General features: G+C 41.5%; 1 protein-coding gene across 1 annotated transcript in view; it reads left to right on the top strand.

The window, feature by feature from the left end:
• Positions 1–14658, top strand: part of mbtps1 (membrane-bound transcription factor peptidase, site 1) — a 116303-nt gene that overhangs the window by 56424 nt on the left and 45221 nt on the right. The window lies entirely within an intron of this gene.

Below are 14658 nucleotides of genomic sequence, written 5' to 3'. Positions count from 1 at the left end.
GACGTCACTGACTTAACCTGCAGAAGACGCTTTAATCATTGTGGAGTCCCATTTCTTTCTCCACATCTAGGATGGAAATCTGAAGTGTGAGGTAGTCTTCTCTGAATATGTTGTTTAAAAACATTGAACTGTATTGATTTTTGATTATTTTGGAACATTAGCTTTAAATATTAATTAAAAATGTCCCTTAAATCTAATGAAAGATGAATGAGCAGGATGATCACGATGATATGTTAAGCTTAATTTGTAAAGAGATTAAATTAAATAAAACAAGTGTCTTTATTTTCGAACAAATGTCTTTCCACTGTGCTTAAAAAAAAAAGAAAAGATACTTTGAAGTTGTGAAGAGCTGTGCAGTTTTAACTATGGCTTCTTCAAAAGTGACATGTGGTTGAACATTGCCTTTTAACCTCCAGGCATTCTGTTGGACTCGATTATTTCCAAAGCTAAACTTTCCACTTTCAAATCCTAAATGAGGACCAGGAAGGGTGATCACTTTTAAACATTCTCAGAAATACCTTCTGTTTAGTGAGTTGCATAAACATGGCAAGTGGAAGAACATGGGCGTTTCTCATAACCCACTCAGACATGTCAGCTCTGGTTTCAGTGGAACAGCATGCTTATAGTTGCTTGAACCATAAATAGCGAACTGGAAATAACTCACTATCTTTGTCTTTTTAGCTGCCTGATGGCTGAATGATTAACCAGCTTTTTATCGAAAAGAGTGCAATTTTCAAATTACAAGAGTTGTAATTTGTATTATTATTATTATTATTATTCAGTACCCTCATAATTTTAGCAAGGGAAAATTGCAGCCTCTGAAACAAAAGTTGAACTGTCCGTTGATGACTTTTAGAGACTGGCTTGTAGTACTCGAGTCCAAGATTTGTGCCGTAATTATAAGGACTCGTGACTCAACTCTGACTTGAGCACTGATGACTTGGACTCATGCATTAACTGCATTAGGACATGGAAAATGGCGGCACGGCAGTGTAGTGGTTAGCACTGTCGCCTCACAGCAAGAAGGTTCTGGGTTCGAGCCCAGCGGCCGACGGGGAGCCTTTCTGTGTGGAGTTTGCATGTTCTTCACATGTCTGTGTGGGTTTCCTCCGGGTGCTCCGGTTTCCCCCACGGTTCAGACATGCAGTCAGGTTAACATGGGACAGCCTTGGGCTGAAGTGCCCTTGAGCAAGGCACTTAACCCCCAACTGCTACCCAGGCGCTGTAGTATGGCTGCCCACTGCTCTGTGTGTGTGTGTGTGTGTGTGTGTGTGTGTGTGTGTTCACTGCTTCAGATGGGTTAAATGCAGAGGATGAATTTCACTGTGCTTGAGTTTGCATGTGACAAATCAAGGATTCTTGAGACGAGGACTCGGATTTATTCTTTATTTTTTTGTAGCATGCCGTAATAATTTGGCATAAAATATTTATATCTACATTGATTTTCTACTAATTTTGTGTAAGAGTGTCACACTTGCGCGCCTTGGCACGTGCATCAGACTCTCAGGCGCACTCTAGACAGCGCGTGCACCAAGCGGACTCTCACGAACTGTGAAAACACACTTAATTTGTGAAGTATTGAGTTGCATTGCTGACACGTTACTGAGCCTTATTTCTTTATTTGGTTTCCTGATCCCTGATTTCCTGTTTCTTGTCTTTGATTCTGCCGAGTCTCCGATAGCCTGTTTGTGCCTCGCTCGACCTATTGCCTGTTTCACCGTTTTACGATTTTGCCTGCCATTCTGGATTGTTTACATGTCTTCACTTGTATTAATAAACACACCTTCTGCACTTACATCCATCTCCCAACCATCTCTGACAGAATACTTTGCACTCCCTGACAAAGAGAATGCCCATTCACCTGTTCATGCGTCATGTTCAGGAACAAACTAACGTTAATGGCACTGAAACAGCCACCATCAAATGGTGCGGTTGGAGTCTTGGACTTGACTCGGATCAATAGTCGACTCAAGTTTTTTTTTTTAATGACTTGGACTTGAACACTGGGGACTCGAGACTGGACTCGGACTCGAGGTTTAGTGACTCAACTACAACACTGACTGGCAATCATTACGTGTGCTGTGAATGAAAACAAAGCAGAACTATTCCATGAACAAGCACTGAATATTAGCAAAAATATGAGGACTTTTTCTGAGCAAACGAGTGAGAGTTGAAGTTCAGTGGATATGTTGGTATCGAAGAGAAACCACACTTTGCATGTGTTGGAGCATTTTGGTTTCGGTGAAAAAAAAACAACCCAAACTCATACTTCAAAAATGGTTACAGTGCAAACATGTTGAGCACTGATGCTAGCTTAGCATGGCAACATTACAAGCCTGTGTCAGCATAAATATATCAGTGACAAAGTGTCGTCATCGGCTGTCCATCGCTAGCGATGACTATTGCTTCATTAGGATGCGCAGAAACGCAGATGGGCCTCGAGGCCTACGACAGAGTGGCTGAGCCACCACGGAATGTCTGGCTTCGTGAGCTCTCACATACTATTCTCCTCTCCTAATGAAGCGCCTTGTACAGTAAGGTAAAACAAATGATGTCCTGCCCCCATTGTGTTGGTTCTCTGGACCACCAGATGTGATGCCAAGTGGTGCACAAGTGCCACAGACCTGACGGGTATAGAAGTTGCCCCGCAGCAGAGGTGGAAAAACCCGGGTGCAGAAAGTAAAAACCCTGCCACATTTTTGCTCCAGCCAATTCAATGAACCAGCTGATCCTAATTACCACATCCCCTAAGCCAGGTTGATGAGCTAATTGGTGAAATCACCTGTGTTGAGAGCACAGGCAGAAGGAAAACCTAAGCAGGACTTTTACTTTGTCAATCCAGTTTTTCCACCTCTGCCCCGCAGTGACAACTGACTTGCTGATTGATTTCATCCGTTGGCCATTTGAGTGGCTCTTCCACATGCCATCTGGTGATGTGCCATTGACTGCTGGGTTCATCTACCACATTGCACCGAAAAGCGCCCTGCTGCCAGCACTTTATTGGCGATGTACTATTTAACCCATAGCTGGAACCCAGGCAGGTGCTACCACTCTGGGTCAGAGTGGACCTGGGAGCAATGGTGATTAAGGGGTAACTCCACTTTCCCTAATACTCAAGTCCTCCTGGACCTGAGACTCGCCACCGGTTTAAAGTCATACCCAGGACTAAAAGAATAGAATAGAATAACTTGGGATAGAATAGAATATGACAAGATGGTGCACATTTAAGGTAGAAAATAGAGAATAGTATGGTCACAGAAGAGAATTGAGTGTAACACCATATGACAAATGTTCCGAGAGATAACTAGAAGTACTTACATGGTACTGGTTCACCAGTGTCAAACGAAGGTTTCCTTGAATACTACAGGCCAGTTCTCATCTGGATGCATTACAGAAAGACTTTGTTCAGTTTCTTTAGTTGTATTTTTTTCACTCATGCTAATGAGCTGCATAGAAATTCATCAAGCACACTTTATATATACAGTTCACTTTATTAAATAACTTTGGTTCTAAAAGCTGTCATCACAACTGGCAAGTTGCTACAGACAAAACAAACGTAGTAATAATAAAGAGAACTCGAACAAATGAGATTCTGCACTCTGAGTTCATTTCTCTTTAGGTCATTTTACATCCAATCTGTTGTGATAATTGGTCTTTATGACAGCTTGGCAAAAAAAAAACCCCAGTCTTTCTATAATTAATAAATGGAGGTGTTTTCTTGGCATGGACACAAGTGGGTGTGGATGTGATTGGGAATATGTAGGCGTGGCTGAAAGTGCACATGGCTGTCAGTGCGGATTCTATAACTTTTGAACCGGGTTTATTACAGTAATTAAATAAAGCATTTACTCGCTCAAAACAAAATGCCAGAAATGTAAATTCACGTATTAATAACTGATAAATGAATGCTTTTGTTGCCGTTGCTCTCTCCTGATTGGGATGTTTATTGATTGATCATGACACTACTTTTTAATGTTCAACAATGTGGCTGCATCAGCGGTGGTTCTAGTAACATCTGAGGATCTTTTCATGGTGAGATGAAATTGTAATTATATCGTGTAGATCGGTAAACCACAAATAAAGACCTAGAACTTGATTTACTGGAAAAAAAAATCACATTTCTAATCTAATTTTGCTTAGAAAATTTGCAATTAGATATTTTACCCAAATTGTTCAGCCCTAGTTGGCACATGTTTAAGGCTTTGTTCATAGCCTTAGTTGGTGTGTCACAAGAGTGTGTACTATACTGGGGGGGGACTAATTGAATTTACACTACCGTTCAAAAGTTTGGGGTCACTTTGAAATGTCCTTATTTTTGAAAGAAAAGCACTGTTCTTTTCAATGAAGATCACTTTAAACTAATCAGAAATCCACTCTATACATTGCTAATGTGGTAAATGACTATTCTAGCTGCAAATGTCTGGTTTTTGGTGCAATATCTCCATAGGTGTATAGAGGCCCATTTCCAGCAACTATCACTCCAGTGTTCTAATGGTACAATGTGTTTGCTCATTGCCTCAGAAGGCTAATGGATGATTAGAAAACCCTTGTACAATCATGTTAGCACAGCTGAAAACAGTTGAGCTCTTTAGAGAAGCTATAAAACTGACCTTCCTTTGAGCAGATTGAGGTGGGGTTTACATTAGACCGTATCAGCGGATCATCAGATTAACGTTTTTAAAACGATTCGCCTGCACACAGCAACGCCAATACACGGATACGCTCGGCTCCGCAGGCATCCTGCGCTCCAAATCACTCCGCCCTGAACAGCGAGTGCCCTCTGGAGGGTGCACACTCTGGCCCTGCACAGCTCACAGAGCGCGCGAGTGAAGCGCACGAGCAGTGATTTGGGACTGAGCCGCTGTGTGTGTGATCCCAGCGCATATCGGGCATGCGCGTCACTTACCACTTGCAAGTGGAAGGATGGCAAGCCTAAAGACAATCATAACTACACAATGGGCAGTATTTTCATACTTTTATACTCTTTAATGAAAGGTGATACAAGGCGGAAGTCCGCGCCGTTTTTCAGCAGTCGCGTCACATGACCAACACCAGCGAATCAGGAAGGTGGATGTCACAGTGACGGTGTCCAATGACGACGCCAGCTAGAGCTCAGCACAGCGTATCCGCGTATTCTCAATGTTTACACAGCACCGGACCAGACACGATCTGGATTGAATACGTGGACGCTGGCGGATTCCCGTTTCCCGGCGTTTCCAGGCATTTTAATGTAAACGGACAGTCCATCCGCGAAGAAAACGAGACAGATACGGTCTAATGTAAACTTGGCCTGAGTTTCTGGAGCATCACATTTGTGGGGTCGATTAAATGCTCAAAATGGCCAGAAAAATGTCTTGACTATATTTTCTATTCATTTTACAACTTACGGTGGTAAATAAAAGTGTGACTTTTCATGGAAAACACAAAATTGTCTGGGTGACCCCAAACTTTTGAACGGTAGTGTACTTACAACCCCAATTCAAAAAAAAAAAAAAGTTGGGATGCTGTGTAAAACAAATTAAAACAGAATGCGATGATTTGCAAATCGTGGAAACCTGATATTTCATTAAAATAGTACAAAGACAACATATCAAATGTTGAAACTGAGAAATTTTTATTATTGTTTGGAAAAATATATGCTCATTTTGAATTTGATGTCAGCAACACATTTCAAAAAGGTTGGACAGGGGCATGTTTACCACTGTGTTGCATCACCTCTACTTTTAACAACACTGTAAACATTTGGGAACTGAGGAAACCAGCTGCTGTAGTTTTGAAAGTCAAATGTCGTCACATTCCTGCCTAATATAGGATTTCAGCCGCTCAAAAGTTTGGAGTCTCCTTTGTCATATTTTGTGCTTCATTATGTGCCAGATGTTTTAAATAGGAGACAGGTCTGGACTGTAGGCAGGTCAGTTTAGCACCCGGACTCTTTTACTATGGAGCCATTTAACAGTTATTCCATGAAATCGAGTTGTTCATGAGCTGATAGCCGATGAGGTGTATAGTGCCGAGTTGGCTATAAGCCATGTATGATGAGATTGAGTGGAATAACTGTTTTATTCTATCCACATTAACTGGATTTTGAGAAACAGAGCATTTTTATTTTTTCCAATTTTGATAAATTAAAAACTTTATACAAAACGTCTGACAAAATCATTTCTGCTTAGAATGTAAATAAACTGGCAAAATGACAGTAGCAATTTGTGAAAAATCCTACAATAATTATTCTTGAAAAATAAAAAAAAAGATATGTTCTTACCATCAAATATTTTTATTCCATATTTTGTTGCCTTTTTGTGTGTTTTTTGGGGTTTTGTTTTCGAGTAGAGTTTTTATTTTGTCCTCGGTTGGTTCACTAACATGCGCCACTGTTTTCTTCTTTTTTTTGGCAGTTGGCAAAGCAGGTGCATTACCGCCACTGACTAGCCTGGAGTGTGGAACAGAACATATTTGGGGGAAAAAATATTCTTTTATTTAGCTATTTCTGTTTGTTTTAAATACTTGATAACAAAGTGACATATCTGCCTTGATGTGCTCCACCATTTTGTTTTTCTCTACTCACGGTATATGAGCTGATAGCCTAGTACTAGAGTAGCCAATCAGAGCATGTGATTGCTCATATCCAGTAAATGTGGATAGAATAAGCGGTTGTTATATGTGCAGAATATGGTTTGGCATTGTCTTGCTGAACTAAGCGAGGCCTTCCCTGAGAAAGACATTGGATGGCAGCATGTTGCTCCAAAACCTGTGTATATCATTCAACATTAATGATGCCTTCCCAGATGTCCAAGCTACCCATGTCATGTGCACTAATGCACCCTCATACCATCACAGATGCTGGCTTTTGAACTGTGCACTGATGATAAGCCGGATGGTCCTTATCCTCTTTAGCCTGGAGGATGTGGTGTCCATGATTTCCAAAAAGAATTTCTACTTTTGATTTGTCAGACCTCGGGACAATTTTCCACTTCACCTCAGTCCATCGTAAAAGAGCTCGGGCCCAGAGAAGGCGATGGTGTTTCTGGATATTGTTTATATCTGGTTTTAACTGGCATTTGTGGATGCAGTGACAAACTGTGTTTACACACAGTGGTTTTCAGAAGTGTTTCCGAGTCCATACAGTGATTTACACTAGAGAATTTTGTCTGTTTTTAATGCAGTGCTGCATGAGGGCCCAAAGATCATGGGCATCCAGTGTTGATTTTTGGCCTTTTCCCCTGCATACAGAGATTTCTCCAGATTCTCTGAATCTTTTAATTATATTATGTACCATAGATGATGTGATGGCGGCACGGTGGTGTAGTGCTTAGCGCTGTCGCCTCACAGCAAGAAGGTCCGGGTTCGAGCCCCGTGGCCGGCGAGGGCCTTTCTGTGTGGAGTTTGCATGTTCTCCCCGTGTCCACGTGGGTTTCCTCCGGGTGCGCCGGTTTCCCCCACAGTCCAAAGACATGCAGGTTAGGTTAACTGGCGACTCTAAATTGACCGTAGGTGTGAATGTGAGTGTGAATGGTTGTCTGTGTCTATGTGTCAGCCCTGTGATGACCTGGCGACTTGTCCAGGGTGTACCCCGCCTTTCGCCCGTAGTCAGCTGGGATAGGCTCCAGCTTGCCTGCGACCCTGTAGAACAGGATAAAGCGGCTACAGATGATGAGATGAGATGATGTGATCCCCAAATTCTTTGCAATTTTACGTTAAGGAACATTATTCTTAAATTGTTGCACTGTTTGCTCACACAGTCTTCCACAGAGTGGTGAACCCCTCCCCATCTTTACTTCTGAGAGACTGGCGGGGATGCAGGTTTTTTTCCCCCAATCATGTTACTGACCTGTTGCTGATTAACCTACTTAGTTTTTTTTTTTTTTAAAGCATTACATACGTTTTTCAGCCTTTTGTTGCCTTGTACAAACTTTTTTGAAACACATTGATGGCAATAAATGTAAAATGAGTATATATTTAAAAAAAACTAAATTTCAGCATTTGATATATTGTCTTTGTACTATTTTCAAAGAAATATATTATTTGCAAATCACATTCGGTTTTAATTTATGTTTTGGGCCCTGATCACACTACAGCTCACGATGGGTTTTAGAATACTTGGCAATGAAAAATTGGTAGTGTTGCCACCAATCGTGTGATGCACTGTGAATGTTCTCTGAGTTTTGTGAGTTGTTTTTTGGTGTGTCGCCACCTCATGAGGGGCCAAAAATGATGTGAAAATTTTCAGCGCATGCACTGAAATCTGGTGGTCATGTTTTCGTTGGCAAACTAAGCGGTGAATACTCACAGATGGGTTTGGGGATACTTCCCGAAGCTCAAGGAACCTTTGCCGAGCCTCTTGAGATGTATTTGTCTCAAATCCATGTCCCCAGTGCTTGTGGGAGGCTTGGCATAGCCTAACCTTCACCGAGACTTGAAAAGTGCATTTTTATTTATTTATTTATTTATTTATTCATTTTTGCCGCAGTTAAGCTGTTGTAGAGGGAGAATGTGGCCATGTTTTTCGATTTTAAACCTTGCATCTGTAATTAAAGGTGAATGAAGCTCAACTACTCAGATAAAAGCACTTATGAGATATGGCACTTTGTGCCAGCCTGGAGAAAATTTTCTTCATTTCATAGCACAGAGTCATTTACACATTTAATGTGATACAGGAATGAAAATACTACACATGTTAAGGCAGGTTTACACATCTGTGTTGAAGCATGTTTGGGTATTTGCATAGATGTGATACACAAAGTGGGTTTCTGGGTAATGGTACACAGATGTGCATGCCAGCCAGTCGGTGCTAACCTCCCTCCAAAATCCTAACAGCTTGTCGTGTGTATACAGTGCTGTGCAACATTCAGCCTTCAGGTGACTGCTTATTGACCTGAGGTGGGCTGGTGTGTTCATTCACAGTACCAGAAATGTTTTTTCAAGGGTTTATTAGTAATATATTTAAAATCATAATATTGACAATGTCTGCAAACCTAGCATTGCTCCATAGCAGAGCTATAACGAGTGTCCAGAAAGTGCCACTATGCAGCGAGATAAGGGAAAATTAGACATTTGGGCTTTATGTACAGTGGTGCTTGAAAGTTTGTGAACCCTTTAGATTTTTGTATATTTCTGCATAAATATGACTGAAAACATCATCAGATTTTCACACAAGTCCTAAAAGTAGGTAAAGAGAACCCAGTTAAACAAATGAGACAAAAATATGATACTTGGTCATTTGTTTATTGAGGAAAATGATCCAATATTACATATCTGTGAGTGGCAAAAGTATGTGAACCTTTGCTTTCAGTATGTGGTGTGACCCCCTTGTGCAGCAATAACTGCAACTAAACATTTCCGGTAACTGTTGATCAGTCCTGCACACCAGCTTGGAGGAATTTTAGCCCATTCCTCCGTACAGAACAGCTTCAACTCTGGGATGTTGGTGGGTTTCCTCACATGAACTGCTCGCTTCAGGTCCTTCCACATCATTTCGATTGGATTAAGGTCAGAACTTTGACTTGGTCATTCCAAAACATTAACTTCATTCTTCTTTAACCATTCTTTGGTAGAATGACTTGTGTGCTTAGGGTCATTGTCTTGCTGCATGACCCACCTTCTTTTGAGATTCAGTTCATGGACAGATGTCCTGACATTTTCCTTGAGAATTCACTGGTATAATTCAGAATTCATTGTTCCATCAATGATGGCAAGCCGTCCTGGCCCAGATGCAGCAAAACAGACCCAAACCGTGATACTACCACCACCATGTTTCACAGATGGGATAAGGTTCTTATGCTGGAATGCAGTGGTTTTTTTTTCTCCAAACACAACGCTTCTCATTTAAACCAAAAAGTTCTATTTTGGTCTCATCCGTCCACAAAACATTTTTCCAATAGCCTTCTGGCTTGTCCACGTGATCTTTAGCAAACTGCAGATGAGCAGCAATGTTCTTTTTGGAGAGCAGTGGTTTTCTCCTTGCAACTCTGCCATGCACACTATTGTTGTTCAGTGTTCTCCTGATGGTGGACTCATGAACATTAACATTAGCCAATGTGAGAGAGGCCTTCAGTTGCTTAGAAGTTACCCTGGGGTCCTTTGTGACCTCGCCAACTATCACATGCCTTGCTCTTGGAGTGATCTTTGTTGGTCAACCACTCCTAGGGAGGGTAACAATGGTCTTGAATTTCCTCCATTTGTACACAATCTGTCTGACTGTGGATTGGTGGAGTCCAAACTCTTTACAGATGGTTTTGTAACCTTTTCCAGCCTGATGATCATCAACAACGCTTTTTCTGAGGTCCTCAGTAATCTCCTTTGTTCCTGCCATGATACACTTCCACAAACATGTGTTGTGAAGATCAGACTTTGATAGATCCCTGTTCTTTAAATAAAACAGGGTGCCCACTCACACCTGATTGTCTCATCTCATCTCATTATCTGTAGCCGCTTTATCCTGTTCTACAGGGTCGCAGGCAAGCTGGAGCCTATCCCAGCTGACTACGGGCGAAAGGCAGGGTACACCCTGGACAAGTCGCCAGGTCATCACAGGGCTGACACATAGACACAGACAACCATTCACACTCACATTCACACCTACGGTCAATTTAGAGTCACCAGTTAACCTAACCTGCACGTCTTTGGACTGTGGGGGAAACCGGAGCACCCGGAGGAAACCCACGCGGACACGGGGAGAACATGCAAACTCCGCACAGAAAGGCCCTCGCCAGCCACGGGGCTCGAACCCGGACCTTCTTGCTGTGAGGCGACAGTGCTAACCACTACACCACCGTGCCGCCCCACCTGATTGTCATCCCATTAATTGAAAACACCTGACTGTAATTTCACCTTCAAATTAACTGCTAATCCTAGAGGTTCACATACTTTTGCCACTCACAGATATGTAATATTGGATCATTTTCCTCAATAAATAAATGCCCAAGTATAATATTTTTGTCTCATTTGTTTAACTGGGTTCTCTTTATCTACTTTTAGGACTTGTGTGAAAATCTGATGATGTTTTAGGTCATATTTATGCAGAAATAGAGAAAATTCTAAAGGGTTCGCAAACTTTCAAGCACCACTGTATAAATAAAATTAGTCTTTCAGTTTGTTACTAAACCTGTCAGGAAAACTACTGGGCTTATTACATATTCTCTTTTTAACATATTATATCCACACCTTTTTAGTCTTTGAATTTCATTTTCTTTTGAGCAAATCTGAAAACCCCCCAACTGTTCAGTTGATTTTAATACCCAGCAGTGTAATGTCTATGATTTAGAACATGGAAGTAAGTAGCACTGATCTGATTTTCCTCCATTCACTCTGAAGTGAATGACGAGGCTTGATTTAGGTTTTCATTTTCTGCTCCTTAGAGGACATGTTTGTGTTACACACAGGTATGATGGCAGACGTCTATTGAACTGCCTCTGCATGATCCCTTTCATGCTCTAAAATACCTTGATGTAGAAGTATAAAGCAGGCATGGACGGCGCAGTGGTGTAGTGGTTAGCACTGTCACCTCACGCTTCTGGGTTCGAGCCCAGTGACCGATGGGGGCCTTCCTGTGTGGTGTGTGCATGTTCTCCTCGTGTCTGCATGGGTTTCCTTCAGGTGCTCTGGTTTCCCCCACAGTCCAAAGAGCTGCAGTTAGGTTAACATGGGGCAGCCTTAGGCTGAAGTGCCCTTGAGCAAGGCATCTGAGCCCCAGCTGCTCCCCGGGCGCTATTGTGCGGCTGCCCACTGCTCCGGGTATGTGTGTGTGCTCATTATGCATGTGTGTGTTCACTGCTTCAGGTGGGTTAAATATAGAGAGGAATTTCACAAGTGTACGCATGATGAATAAAGTTGTTCTGTTCTAAAACATGCCTTAGCTGTAAGACAGATAAGTATGATGCTCTGGTGAACGTGACCCCATGCCTCTGAGATGGAGATGTTTTTGCAAAGAATGCACTTGGAAAAAATAAACTGTCTCTTAAATAGCTTTCAGACTTGCAGTGAATTCCACAGCGAGCTCGTCTTGATGATGCAGTGAATACAGGTGGTTTGAAATTTTCACAGTATGATAACCTAGTCTAAATTTGTCAATGTATTAATTGATCACTTTAAAAAAAATGTAAGCTGGTGGTGAAAATTAAAGAAACTATTTATTACCAGTCTCTTTGCAGGAAAACAAAAAGATCAAATCCCCTAATTGTGGTAAGATTTCCAGACATGTCTGTTAAGGACGCCTAGTAAAGGTGACGGATTGGCACAAGATAAGTGAACTCTGAATAAATCGCAGAGCTGGGAGTGTCTTAACATACACACATTACACACATTTGTTATACTAAAGATCAGAGGTGGACAGTAACGAAGTACATTTATTTGAGTACTGTACTTAAGTACACTTTTTGAGTATCTGTACTTTACTTGACTTTAGGACTGCGGTTGTCGTGAACGGTTTTGCGCTCGGGTTTCCGTCGGTGGGGGTTTTATAACATCAACGAAGCTGACTTTGTTAGGACTGTTAATGTTATAGTCATGTTGTCTGTTGTTGCCCAAATGAGGATGGGTTCCCTTTTGAGTCCGATTCCTCTCGAGGTTTCTTCCTCATGTCGTCTGAGGGAGTTTTTCCTTGCCACCGTCGCCACAGGCTGCTCATTGGGGATAGATTAGGGATAAAATTAGCTCATGTTTTAAGTCGTTCAAATTCTGTAAAGCTGCTTTGCAACAATGTTTATTGTTAAAAGCGCTATAGAAATAAACTTAACTTGACTTGAGTATTTTTTTTGGAAACTTGTGACTTTAACTTCACTACATTTGAAAGACAAATATCGTACTTTTCACTCCACTACATTTCTATCAAGGTCCTTGTTACTCGTTACTATGAAACAGCTTTGAAAGTGAATGTTTTGGGATTTTTTTTTGTTTTTATTCTAAAACGTGATTGGTTTTATCACAGATGACACTGAGACAGCCTGTCAGTAATCACTAGGATCACGTCCATAGACTGGATAAAATCAAGTTCAATTATTTCTCAACAGCATTATTTGAAAATCAGTTGATGGCAGGATGGAAGGAGGCGGTACTTCTGAGGAATGCACGCAATCATGGCTATAGCTAGACGCATGTTTCAGTTTTCTGAAAGGATTAAAATTCATTTTGTTTTAAATGCTTGGTTTGTTTGTTGAAAACGAACCACATCACGGCCTACAAAAACTCACCATCCAACCTGCGGAAGCATATTGAGGGATATAAACATTTTATTCCAAGAGAAAGCTTGCAATGAAGTTGTCTGTGCTTTTAGAGCTAGCGATAACGTTACAAACATAGCTATGCAGTCTGGTTAGTCAAATGACTTTCTATGGATTTGCTTGTCAAGTTGCCGTAGCCTTGTTTATGGCTAACGTTAACACACTGCTAGTTAACTTGGACACTCTTAGTTAGCATGTAAAAACTGAGTTACGCTAACATGAATAATGTTAACTTATCTGAAGTCCTTTCAGAAATATGTCATCTCATCTCATTACCTCTAGCTGCTTTATCCTGTTCTACAGGGTCGCAGGCAAGCTGGAGCCTATCCCAGCTGACTACGGGCGAAAGGCGGGGTACACCCTGGACAAGTCGCCAGGTCATCACAGGGCTGACACATAGACACAGACAACCATTCACACTCACATTCACACCTACAGTCAATTTAGAGTCACCAGTTAACCTAACCTGCATGTCTTTGGACTGTGGGGGAAACCGGAGCACCCGGAGGAAACCCACGCGGACACGGGGAGAACATGCAAACTCCACACAGAAAGGCCCTTGCCGGCCACGGGGCTCGAACCTGGACCTTCTTGCTGTGAGGCGACAGTGCTAACCACTACACCACTGTGCCGCCCCCTTTCAGAAATATGTTTTAGCATAATCTTGCCAAATAAACAGAATGTAGAAATCTTTCTTTTCTAGTAGCGTTAGCTACCCGATATAATTTCGAGTTTGAAAAGAGTTTGCTAGCACGTCAGGTGGAGCTTCATTGACTAGCTAGCTTGACGTTAAACCACCATGATGGCACAGCATGCATTCATTTTCTGAATTCACATTTCTGTCTTTGGTAACAGCGTTAGGTTTTGTAAGCGTTGTGGCAATAATACAACAATGCGTTGACAGAAAATGTACTTTTAATACTTAAGTAGTTTTAAAAGCGAGTACTTCAGTAAAAATTTGACTGGACAAGTTTCACTTGTATCAGAGTAACATTTGACCAATGGGATCTGTACTTTGATTTAAGTAATGAAGTTGGGTACTTTATCCACGTTTGCTAAAGATTCCATGCAAATCTACACGTCGCCTTTTAATACAAGCTGACCTTTATTATAAGCACTTGTTGTAAGGTGTGCGGGTGTGCAAGTTGCACTCGTTCATTAGATCACATGACAATGCAGACTTGACCTGTGCCAGCGAGAACAAACCCCGGAATTGTTGCGTCTCCGAGTCCTTTTATGTGTTGTCTATATTTTATTGTTATGGGTTTTTAAACTCTGCCAAAATATAGTTAAGGTTTGGTTTGGGAGTGAGATGATAAACTGAAGAAATGGAACCTTTCCATCAAATAATGACAAATGTAAGAGATTTATCGTGTTGTCATTATAAGATGAAATGGAGAGTAGCTGTGAGGAAAGTCCAGATGGAAATGCCCTTTTCTTTTTT

Source organism: Neoarius graeffei, chromosome 6, assembly GCF_027579695.1.
Source record: "Neoarius graeffei isolate fNeoGra1 chromosome 6, fNeoGra1.pri, whole genome shotgun sequence".
Classification (NCBI taxonomy): domain Eukaryota; kingdom Metazoa; phylum Chordata; class Actinopteri; order Siluriformes; family Ariidae; genus Neoarius; species Neoarius graeffei.
Note: the sequence above shows the minus strand (reverse complement) of the source record. Positions and strands in the feature narration are given on the sequence as shown.